The 25,864-nt window shown below is 47.9% G+C and overlaps 1 pseudogene; it reads left to right on the top strand.

The window, feature by feature from the left end:
* The first annotated feature begins 1,510 nt into the window (after positions 1-1,510).
* Positions 1,511-25,378, top strand: LOC150027569 (uncharacterized; annotated as a pseudogene).
* Positions 25,379-25,864: the final 486 nt, after the last annotated feature.

Here is a 25,864-nt window from a genome sequence, read left to right as displayed (position 1 = left end):
GTTGAAGTTGCGCCTGCCCTTCACCTTTTTCGAGAAGGAGCTGATGATGGAGCTGAACGTCGCACCCTGCCAACTCCATCCAAATGCCTGGGCTTTCATCCGGGCATTTGAGATTCTCTGCAATTACTTCGGGCTTAACGCCTCCGTGGATGTGTTTCTCTACTTCTTCGAGGCGAAGAACCCTGGGGACAGGTCCTGGGTTAGTCTGAATGGGGTTGCTGGACGGGTGCTCTTGGGCCTGTATCAGCAATCCTTCAAAGATTGGAAAGGCAGGTTCTACATGATATCTGCCACCCCACGAAGTCCAACATTGCTCGAGGGGTACCCCCTCTACTGGGTTCCTGGGGTTGAGTTCAAGAAACCCCGGGGTCTCGAAGCCATGGCCCCCTACGAGCGCGAGCTATGTGGGTTGTTCCTGGGGGCCAAGTACAACTCTGCTCTTCTCATCAAACATGAGTTTGACGTGTTGTCTTTGAAAAAATACATAGGTAGGCTCTTCTTCTTTCACCTCTTAGGATACTTGCACATTCTCATGCATGCTTGCATACATCTTGACTCACTTGCATAACTATGCCATCTAACTCTTCTTTTTCCCTTCGATGTAGATACGATGTCAGAGAAGGAAAGGAGGAAAGCTTTGCTGGAGCTTGCCAGACTCAAAGGGGCCAAAGGGACCGGCTCCTCTTCTTCCACCACCGATCCTATCGCCGCTCCTCCTCTCTCGGTCGCGCCATCTGAAGGCCCTGAGCCAGGAAGGAAGAGAAGAAAGCTGACGAAGGCCTTTCCTTCATCTGCTGCTGCAGCTCCTGCTCCCTCAACCGAAGAGGAGAGCTCTGGCTCTCCTCTCGTACACCGCAAGAGGAAACTTCCAGCGGTTGGGGGGGCTTCATCTCTTCAGCCTGGGGAGATTGAGGTAGTGGAGATAGAGGAAGGTTCGCCCTCGCCTCTTTCTATTCAACCTGCCCCAGTGCCAACATGCTTTCCCTCTCCTCAACAACTGCCATCCCCAGCTCCTCGATCACCATCTCCTTCCCCAGCAGGCCAACCACTTGCTCAATCCACTCCACCTGCTAGGGGCGATTCTGCTCGCTCGGGGGATCTCCCGGGACCTCTCGTGACGCCACCACCACCGCCAACCTCCGCCGCTACCGCTGAAGGCGGCGGGGCCAGCTCTCGACCAAGCGGCTTTGGAGCAAGCAATGAGAACTTCAGCCGAGTCATTGCCTTGGTCCGACAGCTCATTCGCAGTTGGGAGCTTGTCGAGTGGAACGGAGAGGAGGTGGACATGCACCTGGCTAAGCAGATAGTGCTTTCCCTGGAGTTTTCCACCCAGCACCGCAAGCAGCTAATCCTGGAGAAAAGGATCAAGGAGCTTGAGCATGACAAGGAGTCACTGCAAAGTGACTTTGAGGCTGCCCAAGGGTTCGTTGAGCTGATGAGGGGTATGGTGGAAAAAGCCAGGGGAGAGTACCTAGCGCAGGTCCAAGAGACCATCAAGACTGAGATCTTGATGGGGCAAGCCGTCAACTCTCTGGACTGCGAGGTGGTGCAACTGCGGAGCAAGGTGATCCACCTGGAGGCCGAGACCTCCTCCCTACGCCAACTGAACTCACAACTGGCGGGGGATCTCGAGTCTGCCAGAGAAACGACCACTACTGGGGAGAAGAAGCTTGAGGAGGCGGTGAGCAAGCTGTCTGAGGCAAAGGGGCAATTGGAAGAAGCTGCTTCTTCCATTGCTTCCCTTACCACCGAGAAGAATGCTGCGGAGGCCTCCAAGCAAAAGCTCGAAGTGGAGAATGCTGACCTTATGGGCGTGGGCGCTAAAGCCCTTGCTGATGGGTTCGAGCTGGCACTCGAGCAGGTCAAATGCATTCTCCCGGATTTGGACCTCTCCCAGTTCAGCATTTATCACGAAGTGGTAGATGGAAAACTCATCCCTCCTCCTTGAGCTCTTTCTCTCTTTTTTTTTGTAATTTTACACTTCCGCACAATTTGTTGTACTTGAACTTGTATAAACTTTGTCGCTTAATATATACTAGTTTCAGACGCATATCTTTCTCTTCGCATTTTCTTAAGCTTTGTCTTTCTCTTTGCACACGACTAACTGTTAACCAGCTTAGGCTTAGCGCGATCTGCCTTCTTTGATCTTGGCCTCTACTTTGATCACGACTAACAACTCCCTTAGCTTCGTCCTTAACAGTTCTTGTGCACTGCTTTGTACTGGATGACTGACAAGGCATAACCTGTCTGCTAGCTTGTTGTTGTAGGAATTTGTTTGGAAAAGCTTCCTCCGACAAGGCAAGACTAATCAGTCATCGTTCTTCAAGCAGCGTACCCACCAACAACTCATCAATCATCGTTCTTCGTACTTCACTTTGCTTCTCTATCGCTCTAGCGCTAAGCGCATAGAGGACATCGATCGTCAGAGGTGATACCTTGTTTGGCAAAACTTGCTCAACTGCGTGAACTCAGCAATACTTGAACTTGACCCTCCATGTACCGCTTTTAACTCGAGCAAGTTGTTTAACCTTATAACAAACTTGACAAACTGTTAACTCAAAGTAAACTTGAGCAACTATCAATTCTTCGGCGATGACGTTCAATAAAACTTGTGAACTTAAGGCAACAAACCTTAACATAAAATCACTTACTAGGCAGCAGGTTTTGACTCAAACTAGTATTAAAATACAGTTTACCTGATCTGCCAAGTGAAATCCCCCCTACTTCTGTCATCGCCTGGAACTCTTCTGATCTGGTACTCGCCACACAACCCCTTCACTGTCTCAACTTTCACGCCATAAGGTTCTGGTGATGTTACCTTTCTTCTTTTCCTGACTTAATCATTGTTCCCTCATCTGGGGATAGAGGCGCCTTTCGGATCCTTCTCTACCTCCCTGAGTTTCAGAACAATGATCTGGTCTTACTGGTTCAACATTGATGTTTCACTTAAAGGGGGAAAGGCGTTTTCCTTCCCTTCCCACCATTTAAGGTCACAAACACCCCTGACCTTTCAGCTCATTTTGCCTGGACTCACTCGGTGAGAAAGGCTTTTTCTTGCCTGAACTCACTCTAAGGTGAGAAGGACTTTATCTTGCCTGAACTCACTCTAAGGTGAGAAGGACTTTATCTTGCCTGAACTCACTCTAAGGTGAGAAGGACTTTATCTTGCCTGAACTCACTCTAAGGTGAGAAGGACTTTATCTGGTGCCTCAACTTGCCCAGGGTGTACATCTCCACCCCTCCTGGATGCACTGAGGACTTTTAATCTTGCTTCTATCTGCTGGTGCAAAGAGGTCTTTTAACCTGTTCTCGTTTGCACTCGCACAAAGACGAGGAGGACTTTATCTCTTTCTCGCCTCAAGACGCGCGAGGGCGTTGAGGTCTTTAATCATTGTTGGTGCCTCCGATCGCCGAAAGACGACGAGGTCTTTAAAACTTTTAACTGATGCCGCCGATCGCCGAAAAACGATGGGGACTTTAAAACTTTTAACTGAGAGCATGCAATACGATTTTACTGTTGCCCTAGATCACATACGAGTAATAAGGCCTTTTTCCTAAAACTCTCAAAGCCATAAGCATGCAAACATAGAAGCTTTAAACTTTGAAAAACTCTTCTTTATTGGGTGGCCTCATTAAAAACCCTCCTTAGGGAAAAAAGAGTGCCCCCTTGAAATTGTTTTAACAGAAACTATTCAAATCTCTTCATATTCGTCTTTACTTACAAGGCTTTAACTGTAATACGACTTGAGATGTGTGGCGTTCCAAGTGCGAGGAATCGCCCCTCCTTCTAACGTCTCCAAGCGGTAGGCGCCATTCCCGAGCGCCTCGGTTATTCTGAACAGTCCCATCCACTTGGGCGATAACTTGTTCTGCATCTCATACTGATGGGCCTTCCTCATCACCAGATCGCCGCTTCTAAACTGCCTTGGCGTTACCTTAGAGTTGTACCTTCGCTCAAATCTTCTCTTTACTGCTTCGACTTTCACTCTCGCCTCCTCCCTGACCTCATCCAGCAAATCCAGATTCATTCTTCTTTCTTCATTTGAATCTTCCGCCACGAAGTTCTGGAATCTCGGCGAGCTTTCCTGGATTTCGACTGGAATCATCGCATCACATCCATAAACCAAACTAAAGGGGGTCTCGTGGGTTCCTGACTGCTCAGTGGTATGGTATGCCCAAACTATGCGGGGTACCTCTTCAGCCCACGATCCCTTAGCTTTCTCTAATCTTCTCTTTAGACCTCTCAGCAACACCCGATTGGCAGACTCCACTTGACCATTCGTTTGTGGGTGCTCGACGGATGCAAACACCTGTTGTATCCCCACCTTTTCGCACAGCTTTTTCAAGAGGTGGCTTGCAAACTGAGTCCCATTGTCTGACACCAGGCGTTTAGGCACACCAAACCGGCACACTATGTTCTTCCATACAAAGCTCTCGATCTTGTGTGCGGTGATCTAGGCCACTGGCTCCGCTTCGATCCACTTGGTGAAGTATTCAATCGCCACCACCAAGTACTTCATCTGCCTGATCGCCAATGGGAAGGGTCCCAGAATGTCAATTCCCCAAGTATGGAACGGCCAGGGGCTGTAAATCGACTTCAGCTCTTCTGGGGGTGCCTTGTGCCAATCGGCGTGCTGCTGGCATTGCTTGCAACGCTGGGCGTATCTCTTGCAATCTTCTCTCATCGTGGGCCAGTAATAGCCTGCACGGATAGTCCTTGTCGCCAGCGATTGACCTCCAATGTGGCTCCCGCAAATTCCCTCATGGAGCTCAGCCATAATCCTCGTGCACATCTCTCCGTGTATACATACAAGAAGGGGGTGCGTGAATCCAAACCTGTACAGCTCGCCGTCAATAAGGGTAAACTTGCTGGAGCTCTTCTTTATTTTTCTGGCCTCAGTTGAGTCAACTGGAAGCACACCATCCGCTAAATAACGTTGGTAAGGCGTTATCCACGTGTCTGGCTCGTGGACAGCGCAAATCTGCATCGATCTTGCCCCTTCTTCTGCTGGGCGCACTCTGACCCTCGGCGCCCTCAGAGTTTCCTGCGTTAGGGACCTATGACTTCTCGCCGGTCTTCCCATTGATCTACAAACATGGAGAACTTGGTGGTCTGCCACGAATGCTCGAGGCGCTTTCAAAGTTTCTTGTGATCCTCAAAGACTTCTACTAACATTATCGACCTCGCGTACCTCTTTCGTTGCGACGCTGTGCACCCCCCGCCGGAGAATCCGCCAGCTATGGTGTGGATCTCGCCGTGAATAGGCACCTCGTGCTGTTGCCCTCCGCTGCTCGCCGGTTGAGACCCTAATGCTTGGTCCGCTTGCTTCTCTAGCAAGTAATCCTTTAGGAAACCACATTTGACCAGCTCGGCGAGCTGGTGCCCCAGAGCCAAACACGAATTGATAGAGTGGCCAAAACTCTTGTGGAACTCGCACCATGCGTCTGGTTTTGGCCCCAAAATCTTCTCCGCCGTTTTCTCAGGCACTTTGAGCCTGGCAGCTATGTTTGGGATGGCGATCAAATCAGCCAAACCCATCACAAACTCATACCTCGGGGGGCGATTACTCTCCCTGGGGCGCCCTGGTCCCTTGCTCTTATTTTTCTTAGGGTCGTAAGGATGACGCGTCCTTTGATCCCTCTTTCCCGCCGCTGCCTCCATTATCCTCTAAGGCTGCACCCTTGCTTGGGTGCACGGTTTAGCTGGGGCCACATTTCCTCTCTTCTCGGTGACCTCGCTCTCGGCGGCAATGTGAGCCACAGCACGTCGCCAGATTTCGGCGAACGTGGCGGGGTGGCTCCTGATGAGCGACTCACTAAAAGGCCCAGGCAACACGCCCTTTTTGAAGGCGTGCACGAACATCTCTTCGTCCTTTCCTGGAAAACGGACTATCCGAGCTCCGAATCTGTTCAGGAAATCCTTCAAGGACTCCCCTTGGTACTGCCTTATATCGAACAAGTTGTAAGACACCAAAGGTGGCGCCTTGTTCACTATGTACTGCTCAACAAACATCTTGGGAAACTGTTGGAACGTGGTAATGTGGCCAGTGGGTATACTGACGAACCAGTCCAACGCCGTTCCGCTCAAAGTGCTCATGAACACCTTACAGTACACCGCGTCTGAGCCCCCTGAGAGCATCATCTGAGTATGAAACGCCGTGAGATGGGCTTCAGGGTCCTGCACCCAGTGAAAGACGCTTTCACTGCCACAATGTTAGCCGGGACTACCGAGTCCATGATCTCTTGGGAAAATGGCATAGGAAGGCTGTGTGGTGGGGATGGGGGTCTGTCCCCTGCCGCACGCTCCTCCCGCTCCTGAAGGGCTTTGCGCAGCTCTTCGTTGATCCTGTTGAGCTCTTCGTTCCTTGCTTGCGAGGCCACCAGCGCCTCGTGCATCCTTTCCTGCTCAGAACGCGATGCAGCCACGTTCTTCTGCAGCGTCCTCATCATGTCCATCACTTGCGTCATGGACACAGCATCTTCGTCGATTGATGGCGCAACTGAACTGGAGCGCGTTGTCCTCATCCTTCCTCAGCAAACTCAGCAGCTCAAAGAACTCCAAACAAACGGTGAAAACTCAAGGAGTCGACTGCGATAGCGAGCAGTCGAACAGAAAACACTCGAAGCACCACAAACACAAACTATGGTTGGGAGACACCTTTTATACGTGCCCCACGGTGGGCACCAAATGATCCTGCCGACAATTCGAGCGTGGAGGAATTGCCTTGTCGCCTGCTTGACCCGCCTCTGGCAACTGTGCTATCTGCAAGAACACTCTTAGAACGTCCTCCTTGGGAACTCCGAACGCAACCTACAAACACACAGACGACGCCTCTAGCGACCGTTTGCACTCCGACGCTCAAGTTAGATCACAGAATCACTAGAAAATCATGTGTGTAAAAAACAGTGTGTGTGTATTTCTCTCTGATTCTCTTTTTATCCCCCTCTGTGTCTGTGCCTAACAGAATTCTGCTACGCTGTCCTCTGCGTGTGTCAGAATTCTGTTATGCTTTTGTACGAAAACGTACCACAGTCAGGGTCGTGGGTGTCTGGGTTTTCTGTCTGTACCTTTCATGACACGGAGTGCACCTTTATCTGGGCCGCGCCCCTCTCAGACAGTGACACGTGGAGGCATGCAACTCGCATCTAACCGTTCACTTGCCACCACCCGAAGGGCTCTAGCGCATCTCTTTGTGCGCCTAAGTTATTCCCTTGCGGAGTAACTTAGCGCGTTTCTTCCATCTGGGTGAAATCGCACATTCCCAGGAGAACGCCAGGTGTGGCTGGACTAGGCACACTCACCAAGCATTGCTCTCTGCATACACGATTTCCCCTTCACGATGCCATGCACGTAATGGGTTGAGAGAGTAACCAATCACTGACCGGTTTACTGACTCCCTCAGGCCACTCTCGTGCACGACTATACCGACGAGGAGCTCTTCTTTCTCTGAGGTATGATCATGCGAGGTCCATGCGTAACGCTCTCGCTGGGAATCTCAGTCCCAGTTTAACTGCGTGTAACACGAAACCCCGATGACCATGCACCCGATGACTGATCGGTGCTCTTATGCTTCTCGCGTTCTCCCCCGGGTGTTTATCTTGGAATGGATCTGTCGGTGGCCACTCGGTGACCACCGATCTCCATACCGGGGAATCTCCTCCATGACTACTCTGCCACCTGATCCACGTGTAGCCCGTTTATCTTGGAACTGATCTGTCGGTGGCCACTCGGTTACTGACCACCGATAACCATACCGGGTGATCTCCTCCCTGATTTCTCTGCCACCTGATCCACGTGTCACCCTGCGAGTGGTCCACGTGGTTATTTGCTGCTGACGTCATCGACTACCGATGACCGACCGGATCACCATTCATAATAATTGTATTATTTGTTCCAAAGATAAATAGACAAGGCTACCCTTTCCTTTAAGCACAATAAAATCTCATTCTCCATTTAATCTATTGCATTGTGACATTTAGAGTCCTCATAAAACCCCAACTCATTTTGGAAAACTTTTTTTTCTCACTATAGTCAATGACTATACTAGATGTACTTGGCTATTTCTTATGAATCACAACATCTCTTAGAATCATTCATTACATTTGCACAAAAATCAATTTGAGGCATCTATTAAACCCATCCGTGTTGACAACGAATTGGAATTTATTTCAATGCGTAATTTTTTCTCAAGAAATGTATTGAATGTCAACACACTTGGATCTACACTTAACAAAATGTAAGATCACAATTTTTCTCTCATGGTTAAAATTAATTTAAAATAAAATATGATTACTTATACATAAAACTCAATGTCATTCAAATATTATTTCCGCAACGCTGTGAGCTTAGTTGACAACAAAATAAAAATTATTTGACATTGTGGATACATGCGAAGTTGTTGAAAATGAGTTTTGATAAAATTGAAATAAAAGTAATTATAAAAAATTTAAGTGAAATTATAAATTTTGTAAAAAATAATGAAATAAACCAAATTTTGTGTAAAATTTTGTCTAAAATAATACACATTATCTAACCCTGTCAATACATCTACGAATGTATACAAAAAGTTCATAAATTAAAATTAAAATTAAATTAATATGATTAATAATAATATTTGATCCTGCTTGTTGACCAAAACGCTGGAGCCTTGCCTCGTCCAACCTGGATCGACTTCTGCGTCGTGTTAGCCTCCGTCCTTCACCGCGATCCACCTCAAGAACCTGCAAAAGACAGAACGGCGCCGCTGCGGCCGATCACGCTCCGACGCCCAAGTCAGCGACTGAACCACCAATTTCTAAGAGAAAAACTCAAGAACTCTAAGGAACCGTGCAAAGTTCTCTCTCAGCGTACTCTCGTTCTCGCAGTTGTAAAGAAGTAATCTAAACGCGTGCGTACCTCAAAGTTCGTTGGAAACTCTTATATACCTGGGCACTTTCTCTCTCCTGGCACTTACACATCTGGACACGTGGCTCGCATTCAGCTGTACACGTGCCATCATCTGGAGCATCCTTGACTTGCGCGCCACTTCTTATTCTTCGGGCTTTTGGCTAAGTTACTTACGCATGGAGCACAAAGCTGCCCTGGAGCGTGATCTCTTCTGAGTGGCGAGCTCGGGTGCCTTCGTATACACCTTCCCTGTGGTCTCGCCGGCCGCCTTCATGATCTACTCTACCTGCTTCACCGTGTATGTTCAAGTAATCTGTCTCCCGACCTCATCCTCTGGCCAGCTGGGGGAATGACTTTCTGCCTTCATCTTCGGCGATGTCCTTGTTTCGGCGATCTCTAATCACTTGGTCGCCTGGATTCACATCTGGCGACTTCATCTTCAACCCGGTGACCGCCGGTTTAGGTATGCTGGAGATCGGAGCACGCCAACTTAATAACTGGCGACTACACGATCCCCCCGACTTCCTTCCCTTCTGCCAGCCAGGTGTCCCATCCAACACGCCTATACAATAGCTTGACGCCACGTCATCACTTCCGACTACCAGGGCGGTACACAAGCCCCCCAGTCTTAAGCGAAGACTTGTCCAGCGAAAAGACTAAAGAAGTCACGTCACTACCGATCTACGTGGCGCTGGCGCAGAATTCCAAACGTTCGTACTTTCTGCTTTCCTGACGCTCCACCAAACATTCTCCTAATCGCTCGACACGTGGCTTCATCAACGGTTATCTTTAGTTGTCGTTTACGCTTCCAAAAATCATTTGAAAAACCCTTAAACCCATTTCATTTCTACTGTTCCATCACCTCTTTGCCTTCTCAAACGCTCTGAGTTTCTTCTGCAAAAACCCACGACGCTCTTCAACCTTCTGAATCCTCAACCTCCTTCAGCGTTCGTCTGATTATCGAAAGGTACTCCCTTTACTTCTTCTGTTGATATTTGCTGCATTTTAACCGATTCGCATCATCCATTAACTGCCTGGTGCATACGCTGTGGTTTGTTTCTTCTTCTTCCCCTTTTTCGCAACTTGGGGTTTCACCTTCCATTTCTTCCATCAAAACGAACTTTCGTTCGTTCGTTTTTCGTCCTTCATTCACAATCAGATCAACCTCTGCAACCTTCGCTCACCTCTCTTTTACTTTTTCCTTTGCAGTTCCCGCAATGGTTCGTACAAAGATAACCGCGAATCCTCCCCCTTCGTCACAAAACCCTCCATCACAGGCGCATAACCCATCGCGAGCACCTGGTGCTCCCTCTTCCCAGGCTGAGAGGCCTGCAACCTCTCGCCCCGACCTGGCTCAGGCTACTCCACCGGTCGCCGGAGGAGCCTCCATCCCTACCCCAGACTATAAGAAGCTTTACCCCTAGGCCAGCTTGGCTCTGCTGAAAGAAACTTCTTCAATAAACTCCGCGCTAGCGGTGCTCCGACTAAGGAAAGGGGGCCAGCCGGATCTTTCGTTTCACAAGGAGCACGACAGTAAAATGGTTGTGCTGCCTTGCCATCCTGATGAGCCAATCTGTGCTGACGACAAAGCGAGCAACGGCGAGTCGTTCTGCTTCCTCTACGCGACGCTTTTCAAGAAGGTGAAGCTCCGACTTCCCTTTACTCGTTTCGAGCGAGAGTTGTTAACTGAGCTCGACATCGCCCCTGCCCAGCTTCACCCCAACAGCTGGGCGTTTATCAGGGCGTTCCAGATCGTATGCGCACACCTGGGACTGCCAGCGTCAGTGGACGTTTTCCTTTTCCTTTTTGAAGCTAAGCATCCAGGAGATCGCCTTTGGGTGAGTCTGAACGGGATAGCTGGGAGGTCGATCCTCTCTATCTTCCAGCAATCTTACAAGGATTAGAAAGGAAAATTCATCCAAGTGCGCCAAAACGACCAGGACGACTCGCTGCTTGACGGCTTTCCCTTGTACTAGGTAAACAAGGGAAATAAAGACTCCAAGGGAAGCTTCAGAAAGCCAAGGAGCCCCGACAACATGGGCGCTTTGGACAAAGACCTGTGCCTTTTCTGGAAGAGCGTGGCAGACGCCAACATTACCTTCCTTACCTCTGCGATCATCTCCTTCGAATTCTTCGAAGGCCAACTCGAGGCTCGCATAGGTTAGAGCTTACCTTAATATCTAAGTTATTGCCTCGTGCTGCACCTCTGTTATCTGTTGCTGGGTGTCTTATCTGTTGCGTAATAGACTTGGCCTTCATTTTCTGCATCACTTGTTTGTCTCATTTGCATATTTACCCATGTATTTATCTTCGTCTTTTGAGCTAACCTATATACTTTCTCATTGTGCAGATATCATGCTGGGCAAAGGCAAACTAGCTGAATTGAGGGCGCTCGCCCGAGCTCATGGGTTGGCGTCGGGCTCCCAGACTGTGCCCAACTCAGTGGTGGAGATCGCCGCCGCTCAGGGCAGATCGCCCCCTCAAGGTCCAGCCCCTCCAAAAGCCTTGCCCGCCCAACAACACAAGAAACTCATCCTCAGGAAGCCAGAGAGGAAAACCCCTCAGGTGGTCCATGAGGATGAAGAAGAAGACGATGAGGCAACTGAAGATGGCCTTATCACCAAAAGAAGAAGGGTGGCGCCTTCTTCACCACCTGCTCCACCTCCTCCTCCAACATCAACACCGTCCTCCCCACCAGCTCCCCTTCCAACACCTCCTCCTCCCCCAACTGCAACACCGCCGGTTCAAGCAGTTCCTTTGGCGGCTGCATTTCCCGTGGTTGAGGCTGCTGAGCTCAACTTCATGGAGAACCCCCCGAGCGCCTCCACGCCATTTGTATCTGCTGGAGGGGGTCCTCCTTCAACCGCCTCAATCGCCAAAGCTGCGGCAGGTGGGGATGAAGGTGCTCACAACTCACCCATCATCATCACCGAGTCCTCCTCGTCACCACCACGCCAAGAAGCTCCAACTCACCAACCAACTCAAGAAGGTGGTGGCGAGAACCAGCACCAGGCTCCTCCAGCGCTTCCGCGAGCAAACCTTCCCCTTGCGGTCAAAGGGATGTGGGAACCCTTCTCAGCAAAACTCAAAATGATGGCAGAGGATCTCCCCTCCATCATATCAAAAGTTGTGGAGAGTTCCAGCAAGAAACTCCAGGACGACATCTCCGTGCTCCAAGAGGAGAATCGCCTAATAAGGATTGAGGCGGAGAAGTTGTCCTGCAACCTTATGCTGGCAGAGATCGACCACTCGCGAGTGGAGGATGCTATGAGCACCGAACTGAGGGTGGCGCGCAAGGAAGCCACCGATCTACGCCATAGGGTGCACCTCTTAGCTCAAGAGAAGATCGAGCTGGAGAGCAAACTGGTCCCCTACCGTCTCAAGGTGGCTGACCTGGAAGCGTTGATCAAAGCCGATGCAGCCAAGGTAGAAAACCTTGAGAAGAGGTCAGTAGATCGGGAGGTCTTCTTAGGGAAAGTTGAAAAGGAGAGAGATGACACCATGGCCAAAATCGCCGAGGCCAAAGAGGAAAATGAGAAGATCGCCGCAAAGCTGGCCCAGGCGCAGGCGGAATCCAAGAGGGTTACTGAAGACCTCCTTCAAGCTCGTGAAACAACTGAAGAACTCAAGAAACGAGCTGAAGAATTAGAGCAACAGACCGAGGAGCTCAAAAAGCAGACTGAAGAGCTCGAGCTGAGCTCCGCCCAGATCCTTGCTGCTGGGTTTGACGCCGCCTTGGAGCAATTCGCGTGCCAGTACCCTGATTTGGATCTCTCCATGGTGTCGCTAAACAATGAAGTGATGGATGGGAAGATCGTTCCTTCTAAAGACTAGCTGCTTGTTGCTTCCCTCCATCACTTACTCATCTGTCTTTCTCTTACACAACTTACTTGTAATAATTTTTCTCCTTTTGGTACATGTAATTTGAACTGATGCCACTGTGTTATGAAAATTTCTGCTTTTTCTTTCAATCTCTCTGTTGGCCTTGTTTTTCCTTGTAAAAAATCACTTAAACGGAATTGACTTAGCAATTTTGCGAGCGCGACTGTTCACTAACTGCTTCAAACTACCAACTCTCGAACGATAGTCTTCTAACAACTTCGTGGACTTTAAGATAATGAACCTCAGCGCGGAACCACTTTCCAAACAACGAGTTTCAACCCAACTAATAGTTTAAAATATAGCTCACCCGATCTGCCTTATCAAAACGGGCCTTAACTCTTGCTGTTGCTTGAATTTCTTCTGATCGCCAAAGATTCTTGGCGATACCAACTTCCTCTTCCCTTCATAGCTTGGCCATTGTTCCCTCATCTGGGGTAGAGGCGCCTTTCGGATCCTTCTCTACCTTCCCTGACTTTTAGAACAGTAAGCTGGATAGCTAAGTGTTCTCTTCGAACCTACCTTAGCTATCCTTTAAACTTCTTCCACCCTCCACACCGTACCTGAACTCGTTCGAGACGAGAAGGATTTTATCTTGCCTGAACTCGCTCATCGGCGAGAAGGTCTTTAACTCGCCTGAACTCGCTCATCGGCGAGAAGGTCTTTAACTCGTGCCTCTACATTGCCCCAGGGGCTACATCTTCTCTCCCCTAGAAACACTGAGGACTTTTCACTGGTGCCTCTACATTGCCCCAGAGGTTACATCTTCTCTCCCCTGGAAGCACTGAGGACTTTTTGCTGGTGCCTCTACATTGCCCCAGAGGCTACATCTTCTCCCCTCTGGAAGCACTGAGGACTTTTTACTCTAACTCGCCTGCACTCGCTCGACGGCGAGGAGGTCTTTATCTCTTTCTTGCCTCAGGACGCGCGAGGGCGTTGAGGTCTTTTAACTGGTGCCTCCGATCACCTAAAGACGATGAGGACTTTAAACTTTAACTGATGCCGCCAATCGCCGAAAAAAGATGGGGACTTAGAAACTTTCTAGAAAGCATGCAACATAACTTCAAAACTTGCCCTAAATCACGTTCGAGTGAAAAAGTTTTTCCTTCAAAACTTTTGCAATAACGACAAGCATGCAATCTAAACAACTTTAAACTTCGAAAACTCTTCTTTATTTGGTGGCCTCATTAAAAACCCTCCTTAGGGAAAAAAGAGTGCCCCCTTCAAACTGTTTTAACAGAAAGCTTGCAAACTCTACGTGTTCGTTTTTACTTACAATGCTTTTAACTGTAATATAACTTGAGGTGCGTGGCGTTCCAAGTGTGAGGAACCGCCCCTCCTCCCAACGTTTCTAAGCGGTAGGCGCCGTTCCCGAGCGCCTCGGTTATCCTGAACGGTCCCGTCCACTTAGGCGACAGCTTGTTCTCCATCTCGTACTGGTGGGCCTTCCTCATCACCGGGTCGCCTTCTCTGAACTGCCTTGGCATCACCTTCGAGTTATACCTTCGTTCAATCCTTCTTTTCACCGCCTCAGCCTTCACTCTCGCCTCCTCCCTGACCTCATCCAGCAAATCCAGATTCAGCCTTCTTTCCTCATTCGAGTCTTCTGCTACAAAGTTCTGGAATCTCGGCAAGCTCTCTTGGATTTCCACTGGAATCATCGCGTCGCATCCATAGACCAGGCTAAATGGGGTCTCATGGGTTCCTGACTGCTCGGTGGTGTGGTACGCCCAAACTATACGGGGTACCTCCTCAGCCCAACTTCCTTTGGCTTTCTCTAGCCTTCTCTTCAAACCTCTCAGCAATACCCGATTGGCTGACTCTACTTGGCCATTCGTTTGAGGGTGCTCGACAGATGCAAATACTTGTTGAATTCCCACCCCTTCGCACAGCTTCTTCAACAGGTGACTTGCAAACTGAGTTCCGTTATCTGACACCAGGCGCTTGGGCACACGAAACCGGCACACGATGTTCCTCCACACAAAGCTCTCGATCTTGTGCGCGGTGATCTGGGCCACTGGTTCTGCTTCGATCCACTTGGTGAAATACTCAATCGCCACCACCAAGTACTTCATCTGCCTGATCGCCAATGGAAAGGGTCCCAGAATATCGATCCCCCATGTGTGAAACGGCCAAGGGCTGTAAATCGACTTCAACTCCTCGGGAGGCGCCTTGTGCCAATCGGCGTGCTGCTGACATTGCTTGCAACACTATGCATACTTCTTGCAGTCTTCTCTCATCGTAGGCCAATAGTAACCTGCACGGAGGGTTCTTGCGGCCAGAGCTCGACCCCCGACGTGGCTTCCGCAAATCCCTTCATGGAGCTCGGCCATGATTCTTGTACATTTCTCTCCGTGCACACATTCCAGGAGTGGGTGTGTGAACCCAAACCTATACAACTCGCCATCAATCATTGTGAACTTGCTAGAATTCTTCTTTATCTTCCTAGCCTCCGTCGGATCTAACGGGAGAAGGCCATCCGCCAGACATCGCTTGTACTGTGTTACCCAGGTGTCTGGCTCATGGGTCGTGCAGACCTGCGTCATGTTCACCTTCTCTCCCCGACACGCTCTTATTCTTGGCGACCTCAAGGTCTCCTGAGTCAAAGACCTGTGACTCCTCGCCGCTTTCTCCGTCGACTTGCTTATCTGAAGAACCATGTGATCTACCACAAATGCTCTGGGTGTCTTCAGAGTTTCTTGGATCACCGTCCTCTGCCTACCCCCCTTGCCTGAACTGGCGAGCTTAGCTAGCAAGTCAACTCGGGCATTCTGCTCTCTGGGCACGTGCACCACTTCAAAGGAGACAAAGGAACTCTTCAACTCTTGTACATACTCCAGGTAAGCCGCCATTTGTGGATCCTTGGCCTGGAACTCGCCTGTTACTTGTCCCGTGACTAACAGCGAGTCACTCTTAGCCATCAGCACCCTAGCTCCCATCTCCTTGGCCAGCAAGATACCGGCGATCAGCGCCTCATACTCCGCTTGATTGTTGTTGGCTTTGAAGGCAAACCTCAGGGACTGCTCAATCAGCACGCCGTTGGGCCCTTCCAAGATGACTCCAACACCGCTACCCTGCTGGTTCGACGATCCATCCACCAAAAGCACCCAACGAAAGTCATTCCCCTCAACTCGTGTTGCTTCTGACGAGAGCTCGACCACGAAATCTGCGAAAATATGCCCCTTAATCGGACCTCGGGGCTCATACTTGATGTCGAACTCCGACAGCTCCACCGCCCACTTCACCATTCTCCCGGCGACGTCGGGCTTCTTCAGGACCTTCTGGATGGCCAGGTCGGTCATCACCAGTATTGTGAAGCTGTGGAAATAGTGGCGTGGCCTTCTCGCCGAAAAAACCACTGCCAGTGCAGCTTTCTCCAAGGCCTGATATCTTACTTCCGGGCCCGGCAGCACCTTGCTGACAAAATAAATAGACTTTTGGGCCTGATCTTGGTCTTGGGCGAGCACCGCACTCACCGCCCTCTCAGTCACAACAAAATACAACCTGAGAGGGGTCCCCACCAGCGGTTTGCACAAAACCGGCGGGCTCGCCAGGTACTCTTTAAGCTTGACGAAGGCCTCTTCACACTCCTTCGTCCAGGCAAACTTTTTGTTCCGCCTCAAACACTGAAAATACGGATGGCCCTTCTCTCCGCTGGCTGACACGAAACGAGACAGGGCGGCCATCCGACCTGTAAGCTGCTGCACTTCCTTCACGGTAGCCGGGCTCCTCATCGCCAAGATGGCAGCACACTTATCAGGATTGGCTTCTATTCCTCTTTCAGTTAAGAGAAATCCCAGGAACTTTCCCGCCTCCACGCCAAAGATGCATTTCTCGGGATTCAGCTTTAACCTAAACTTGGCGATCGTAGTGAACAACTCCTCCAAGTCCGCAACGTGCTTGCTTTTCTCCGGCGAGGTCACGACCATGTCATCCACGTACGCTTGCACATTCCTCCCCAGCATTGGTGCAAGTACTCGATCCATCAACCTCTGGTACGTGGCCCCTGCGTTCTTCATCCCAAAAGGCATCACCTTGTAGCAGTAGCATGATCTCTCGGTCATGAAGGCAGTCTTCTCTTCATCCATGGGATGCATCTTGATCTGGTTATACCCCGAGAAGGCATCTAGGAAACTCAGCAGCTTACACCCTGCAGCACTGTCCACCAGGGCGTCTATGCTTGGCAAAGGATAGGAATCCTTTGGGCAAGCCTTGTTCAGATTGGTGAAATCGACGCACATGCGCCATTTCCCATTGCTCTTCTTCACCAGCACGACGTTAGCTAGCCACTCAAGGTACTGGACCTCCCTGATATGGCCTGTAGCGAGGAGCTTCTGGGTTTCATCTCTGATCGCCTGCCTTCTCTCCTCGTTGAATTTCCTCCTTCTCTGTCGCACTGGCCTGACTTGGTTGTCCATTGCTAGATGATGGCACAAGAAGTCGGGGTCAATTCCCGGCATGTCTGAAGCAGACCATGCGAAAGCATCCAGATGCCGCTCTATCACCTTGGCAATCTGGTCTTGGAGCTCAGCCTCCAAGGATCTTCCCAACTTGAAGACCTTTCCCCCGATCTCCCTTTCGAGCCACTCCTCGATGGGTTTGGGTCTAGCTTCCCTGGCGATCACCGCCCTGGCGATTCCCAGCTCCCTCGCTTCCTCAGGGCGATTCCTCGCCTCTTCTTCCCGCTCGGCGTTCTCTCCCCCAGCCTCAGCATCCATCATGGCGACGTCTCCCCCGGCGGCCACCTCCATCGCCGCATCAACAACCTGCCACTCTGTTGGCTTGGGCTTCACACCGGGAGGCGGCGGCGTCGTGATATAACTTACTAACCTCTTGTTCTTCAGGCTATTCTCATAGCACTTCTTCGCTTCTTTCTGGTCAGATTTGATGGTGATCACCACCCCTTCCATCGATGGCAACTTCACCTTCATGTGCCTGGTCGAAGGCACAGCTCCTATTCTGTTGAGCGTTGGTCTTCCCAACAGAATGTTATATGCTGAGGGAGCGTTCACGACGAGGTACTTGATTTTCTCCGTTCTCGAGCCCGCCTCATCCGTGAAAGTAGTTCTCAACTCTATATACCCCCTGACCTCCACCTGATCGCCAGCGAAGCCATACAAACACCCTCCATAGGGCCTCAGCTGGTCAAGGGGCAACTGCAACTGTGTGAAAGTCGGCCAGAACATTACATCTGCCGAACTTCCTTGGTCCACCAGTACTCTATGGACCTTCCTTCCCGCCGTAACAAGTGAGATGACTATTGGATCGTTGTCATGAGGCACAACGTCCCTGAGATCTGCCCTTGTGAACGTGATGTCCACATCTGGTGAGTGGTCTTCGAACATGTCCACCGTCATCACAGACCTCGCATACTTCTTCCTCTGTGACGCGGTGCATCCACCACCCGAGAAACCTCCTGCAATGGTGTGGATCTCTCCGTGGGTGGGCATCTCGTGCTGCTGGGCCTCACAACCTACTGGCTGGGAGCTCGACGCGCCCCCCGTCCTTCTGTCCAGCAAGTAGTCATTTAGGAACCCGCTCTTGACCAGATCGTCGAGCTGGTATCCTAAAGCCAAGCATGAGTCCACGGTGTGGCCAAAGCCTTGGTGGAACTCGCACCAGGCGTCTGGCTTTGGTCCCAACACCTTGTCGCCCACCTTCTCGGGCGCCTTCAGCCTAGCTGATATATTGGGAATGGCGATCAGGTCCGCCAATCCCATGACAAACTTGTGCTTCGGCGGGCGATTGTACTCCCGACGTGCCGGTTGAGGGCGCCCTGGGCCCCTGCCCTTGTTCTTCCTTGGGTCATAAGGATGTTGAGTCCTCTGATCCCTCTTGGCCGCCGCTGTCTCCAGCACCCTCTGCGGCTGGATCCTGGTCTGGGCGCGTGGCCTAGCGGGGGCCACGCTTCTCCTCTTCTCGGCGACCTCACTTTCATCGGCGATGTGGGCCACCGCAAGTCGCCTAACCTCAGCAAATGTGGCGGGGTGAGCCCTGATCAATGCCTCGCAGAATGGTCCCGGCAGCACGCCCTTCTTGAATGCGTAGACCATCATCTCTTCGTCCTTGGCCGGCGAGCGGACCATCTGCGCCCCAAAACGATTCAAGTAGTCCCTGAGGGACTCTCCCTGCTACTGCCTTATGTCGAACAGATCATAAGACACCCTGGGCGGCGCCTTGTTCACTATGTACTGCTCGACGAAGATCTTCGAAAACTGTTGGAAGTTGGTTATGTGACCTGTAGGCAGGCTCACAAACCATTCCAGCGCCGTCCCCTGGAGTGTGCTCACGAACATCTTACAATACACAGCATCTGATCCTCCTGACACCATCATCTGCGTATGGAACGTGGTGAGATGTGCCTCAGGATCCTCCACGCCGGTAAAAACAGCCTTCACAGGTACCACATTCGCAGGGATAGGCGTGTCTGTAATCGCCTGAGCAAAAGGCATGGGAAAAACGCGAGGCGGCGTTGACGGCGCGACCTCTTCGGCGACTGGGCACCCTCGCTGCTCCTGAAGAGCTTGGCGCAATTCCTCAGTGACTCTGCTGAGCTCTTCATTCCTGGCCTGAGAGGCGACCAGGTCCTCGTGCATCTTTTCCTGCTCTATGCGCGAGGCTTCCACATTCGCCTGCAGCGAACGCATGATTTCCACCATCTGCGCCATAGTCATGGCGCATTCAGCAGCAACGAGCGCAACTGGACTTGAACGGTTGCTTCTCATCTTTCTCATGAAAACTTGACAGATCACAAAGAGCGATGAACAACACCTTCTTCAGCGACGATCGATTCAGCGATCAATCGGTCAGAACTTCACAAAACTCCAAAAAGCTTCAAGAACGCAACTTCGACAGCGAAACCTTCACAGAAACTCGCGACTCCACCACAAACCACCACTTCTCCCACAAAAATCCGAACGAGCGGCGAAACTTAGATCTCACCGATTAAAACTCGCGTAAGCAGCGAAAAACCTCACCTCACCGAACAAGAACTCAAACGAACGGTGGAAAATACGAAACTACCGAACAAAGCTTAGATGAACAGCGGAAAATGGTTGCACCAGCACACAACCACACAGAAACCGCAGAAACTTTCAAGAACTCACGTTGTGGATGGGAACAGGTTTTACACGGCCCCACAGTGGGCGCCTGATGATCCTGCCTGTTGACCAAAACGCTGGAGCCTTGCCTCGTCCAACTTGGATCGACTTCTGCGCCGTGTTAGCCTCCGTCCTTCACCGCGATCCACCTCAAGAACCTGCAAAAGACAGAACGGCGCCGCTGCGGCCGATCACGCTCCGACGCCCAAGTCAGCGACTGAACCACCAATTACTAAGAGAAAAACTCAAGAACTCTAAGGAACCGTGCAAAGTTCTCTCTCAGCGTACTCTCGTTCTCGCAGTTGTAAAGAAGTAATCTAAACGCGTGCGTACCTCAAAGTTCGTTGGAAACTCTTATATACCTGGGCACTTTCTCTCTCCTGGAAGTTACACATCTGGACACGTGGCTCGCATCCAGCTGTACACGTGCCATCATCTGGAGCATCCTTGACTTGGGCGCCACTTCTTATTCTTTGGGCTTTTGGCTAAGTTACTTACGCATGGAGCGCAAAGCTGCCCTGGAGCGTGATCTCTTCTGAGTGGCGAGCTCGGGTGCCTTCGTATACACCTTCCCTATGGTCTCGCCGGCCGCCTTCATGATCTGCTCTACCTGCTTCACCGTGTATGTTCAAGTAAGCTGTCTCCCGACCTCATCCTCTGGCCAGCTGGGGGAATGACTTTCTGCCTTCATCTTCGGCGATGTCCTTGTTTCGGCGATCTCTAATCACTTGGTCGCCTGGATTCACATCTGGCGACTTCATCTTCAACCCGGTGACCGCCGGTTTAGGTATGCTGGAGATCGGAGCACGCCAACTTAATAACTGGCGACTACACGATCCCCCCGACTTCCTTCCCTTCTGCCAGCCAGGTGTCCCATCCAACACGCCTATACAATAGCTCGACGCCACGTCATCACTTCCGACTACCAGGGCGGTACAATATTATTATTATTTATTTTAATTTTATTATTACTTTTATTATTATTTTATAATTTTAATTGTTATTTTTTATTTATTATTATTTTTAAAAAAATCTTATTTTATAAATATGTTATTATTAATTTTTTCACTATTATATATTATTATACCTTTGCATACCGTAAAAGTCAAGGAAAAATTTTGTCTTCTCACGTCATGTTCAACAGCCTTTTCTTTTTTTCTTCCCTCCAGATAGGCAATATGATTTCTTTAGTAATAAATATCCAAAAAATCTAGCCTTCCTCAAGTTCATTCCCTCAAATTCATTTGGGTAAATATTACATCCAAATACAAAACAACGAAAAAAGAGTGGAAAGTAAAGAAAGAAATAAAACTTATGAAAATTTGTGAGTAAGGTGTGATTGGTATTTCTTTTTTAAAATTGATGAATTTGTAATGTTAGAATTTTATCTTATGTTGATTTAAAATGAAACATAATTAGTTATTTGTATATAAAATTAGCAATGTAATTCCTGTTCGGCGTTCAGTTGAAATAAAATATAATTCATCTGAGATTGAAGTTCCAAGTACGATAATTTATATGCATGATTTCAAGTGAAAAGGAAAGAAAAGGAAAAGTAACACTGAGGAAATTCATAAACATATTCACGAACAATAACCACTGAAAAAAGTTGTTGAGTTTATCCAGGATAATCATTCCAATTTACAATATCAGATGTTCCTTACTAAATTAGTAGATAACATAAAACAAATTACAAAACCAAGTGCTATAATAGGGATCATGAATAATAAATATTAATACCTACGAGTAGAATGTTAGTTTTTTTTTATGAGGAAAGAATAAAAATAAATAGATGAGAAACATTTTAGGGGTGTCGCCATAGTACTTTGCCCTTTGGTTTTAGACCACCAAAGAGCACATAGATAGCTGAAGAAAGCATAAAAACAACCTAATAACTACTATAATCAGCAGCAGAGAGCCCAGCATAAGCGTAAAGCTAAACGACATGTTAGCAACCTGAACTCGCAGTTCCAGTGACTCAAGCTAGAAGGAGGGAAAACCACATAACATCATAGCCAATTCCTTTGGTGACAAACAACAGAGTAAGGAGCAAGCCTGCACCCTCACTGCATCCAACCACAACCAAGGCTGATGAGTCCTGGTTAAGCATGGACTTGAAAAAGAGAACAACTGAAGAAGCAGCGTAGGAAGGGATTCACATTAGCTTAGAGAATCAACGTGTGCGCTAATGAGGTTTAAATCTCTTCCCGTGTCTAACTTCTTGAACTTCAGCTCTACCTCTTGCTCCATCCTTCTTACTCCAAGATATGATCGCTCTTTTGCTCCTACATAACTCTTGAAACGTGCTCGCAGATAGGCTACCACTTCTACCAACAGAGTCTCCTGTTTAGAAAACTGAAGGCACCAACACTTCAATGTAACATGCTATACCTGCAAAACTAATAAAACCACGTTAGTTAGAAACATGTCTGGCAGCTGGTATTTGACATCTCTATGCTTGCACCAGTATCTTTACAGCCCCTGCATACGGAGAATGTGCCAAGGCATCACCAACAAGCTTTGATTCCAGAGAAAGGCCCTTTATTGCATCCTGATTTTTCTTGGTGAGAGTTGGAAAAGAGCTGGCTTTACAAAATGAATCCTACACTCTGGTAGTAGCATCCAGCATCCCACTCCCAACCCAGCTTTGGCATCTATCACAGATATACCATCCAAGGCAGCATTCCACTACAGGCGGAGGACATCTGCCCAACTCTCCTTTTTTAGCAGCCTAGATCTTCACTAGCGTCTCCTACACTCAATATTCCCGTCACTCCAACAACCTTCCATAACTCCAACTAAAGTCCACACCAGTTCTGCCTCAAAGATTGTCCCATCATGCTAATTTTCCATCAGATCATAAAACACCAAGCAGAACGGAATAAACACCCTGTTCCCAGCAGAAGACTCTCTAGACAGCCATTTGATCGTGAAAAGCAGCGCGATTTAAAACCATACAGCGTTGTCAACAGCCAGGCCATCAACCGAACATGATCTCAGAGAGGTTGGCTGTGTATCAGAACCATAATTCCACAGCTAGAGAACCTCTACCTAGAGATTACTATAACAGACATGAAGATGTCCTACACTTCTTCAAATTACATCCAGACTATACTTCTGGACCAGCTTACTTTTGATTAAGCTCCTATTACATCGTCTGCTCGCTGTTAAGCATAGCATCTCCTTACAGCCCCTCCTTTGGCTAGCAGGCCAAGATTCTTAATTACTACCTCGGAAACCACACTGCTCCTAGATATAGAAGCTCAAATAACTCAGATTCCTCCTCCAGAGACTCTTCCTTCCAGTACAACCAACCCGAGTAGGAGGGATTCTCACGGTGAGCAAGTAGAATGTTAGTTGAATAGATGATGGTGACAGCATGAATGAACTGATGACACCTTGTTAGTTGAAAGTTAGTTGAATTACAACCTTGTTTACAACCTTGTTTTTTTATCTAAAATTTTAATTTTATATGAAATAATAAAAATATTTTTTTTATATAATTAATTAGAAGTTGTACAGTGAAACACAACTATAAATATATAAGATACATGGACAAAGATAATAGTGGCATGTACTTGTTGTTGTAAGTTGTTGTAAGCAGAGATTGATGACGATTATTATTAAGTTGTTATTTGTTTGTTATTTTTGTTACTCTGTTTCTGTTTAACAGAATCCTATATATTGTATTCCTTTCTTCAGATATAATAATATAAAAAAACAATTCTCTTTCTTCTTCATTTACCTTTCTTACTTTTTCACCGCTTGCACCGCTTTCACCGTTTTCTTCCATCACATCATGCTACTCTCTGTCACAGAAGGCTAAGCACACCCAAGATGCTCTCGTTCTTTCTTTTGTTCTTATTTCTGGGTTTTCTTTATTTCTTTTTTGTGTGATTTGTGATGGAAACTAACCCTGGCAGTGGCAAAAATTCCACTCCGAATTTCAGTAGTGACCAAGATCCATAGAACCCAAGCAACCCTTATTATCTACATTCTGGAGAAAATCCAGGAACGGTTTTAATCAATCTTCAGCTTGATGGGAGCAATTATCATCCATGGAGTAGAGTTATGCGTCATGCACTTCTGTCCAAGAACAAACACAAGTTCATTGATGACACTTTGCCCACTCCAAAACCAGGTACATCTCTCCAAGAAACATGGGAAAGGTGTAATATGATGGTTATATCATGGGTAACACGAACTCTCAGTGGACAAATTACACAAAGTGTGGTTTACATAGAAGATGCGAGGGAGCTCTGGGAAGATTTACGTGAACCCTTCTCAAAGGGAGATCTTTTCAAAATTTCAGATCTTCAAGAGATACATTCCATGAGGCAAGGTGAACGGACATTAACTGAATTCTACACTGATTTAAAGATCTTATGGGAAGAGCTTGAAGCACTACGACCAACTCCTGATTGTGAGTGCAAGATCAAATGCACTTGTGCGTTCTAAGCACATCCAGAGGTATAAAGAATCTGAGTACGCCTTGTGTTTGTTAAAAGGTCTGAATGACACTTATGTTACTGTTAAGACACAAATCTTGCTAATGGAGCCATTACCTAGTATAAATCGTATTTTTTCTCTCATCATCCAACAAGAACGACAACTGGCAGGCAATGAGATGATGAATAAAGGTAATGTGATGATGAATAGCAAAGCCTTGTTTAATTCTTCAGATAATCAAGGAAATTGGAAGACGTTTCGCAGCGGAAATGGTAGATCTCAAGGAAGAGGACAAAACAAGTATCAAAACAATGGTAAACAATGCACACATTGTCATAGATTGAACCATACAGTAGAGGAATGCTACTTCAAGTATGGGTTTCCTCCTTGGTATAAACAGAAAGGTGAAAAAAATGAGAGAGTTACAAACAGTGTTGTGATGGATAGGAATATCAAAAGTGAAGAAGAACAAGAAGACAAGTCTGACTCACATAACGGGAATCAATTTACACATGGACAGGTATATCAAATTATGAAACTTATCCAAGAAACGAAGAATGACTTTGCGCATAAGGTGAACAATTTTGTGAACGACACTTCAAATGAGAACACTGTGAAAGGTAAGAAAAACAAAAACTCTTGGGTCTTAGATACGGGTGCTACAGATCATGTGAATTTTTTTATAAATAATTTTGTTACTTTTCGCAGAATAGAGCCTATTCATATCAGTTTACCAAATGGTTCACATGTCATAGCTTACTATAATGGAACAGTGGCGTTATTTGAAATTTTTTCTTATATAACGTATTATATATACCATAATTTGCCTTTAATCTTGTTTCTGTGCAAAAACTGGTTAAAAATCATAACTGTAAACTCACTATTACTTCTAAGTTTTGTCATATTCAAAATGCGGAGTCATTGAAGATGATTGGATGTGCTAGGCTGAATAGAGATTGTATCTTATAGATACACCAAAGCATGAAGTCATTGTCAACACTGCAAGAGAGTTGAAAGATCCAGACCGAAACACTACAAAGAATATTTGGCACCTCAGGCTGGGACATCCGCCTGATAAAATCTTACAGCATATGAGTAACATTTTCCCTTATATTAGTTTCTATGAGAATAAACCGCGTGATGTTTGTCATTATGCTAAGCAAAACAAACTTTCTTTCACTCATAATAGCACTCCTACTAAACATATTTTTTATATGATTCATGTGGATATATGGGGGCCTTTTGGGATTGCTTCTATACATGGTCACAAGTTTTTTCTTACCATAGTGGATGATCATAGTAGGTTCACTTGGGTTTATCCTATGATAACAAAATCTGAAACTAGGAATACCTTAAGTAGATTCATTACTCTTATACATCACCAGTTTAATACTGCTATAAAAGTCATACGTTCTGATAATGAAAGTGAGTTTGTATGTGCCACATTGTATGAAAGTTTAGGCATCCTTCATCAAACCAGTTGTGTTGAAACTCCACAACAAAATTTTGTTGTTGAGAGGAAGCATCAACACATTTTGAATGTTACGCG

Source organism: Phaseolus vulgaris, chromosome 5, assembly GCF_051622355.1.
Source record: "Phaseolus vulgaris cultivar YP4 chromosome 5, ASM5162235v1, whole genome shotgun sequence".
NCBI classification, from domain to species: Eukaryota; Viridiplantae; Streptophyta; class Magnoliopsida; order Fabales; family Fabaceae; genus Phaseolus; species Phaseolus vulgaris.
Note: the sequence above shows the minus strand (reverse complement) of the source record. Positions and strands in the feature narration are given on the sequence as shown.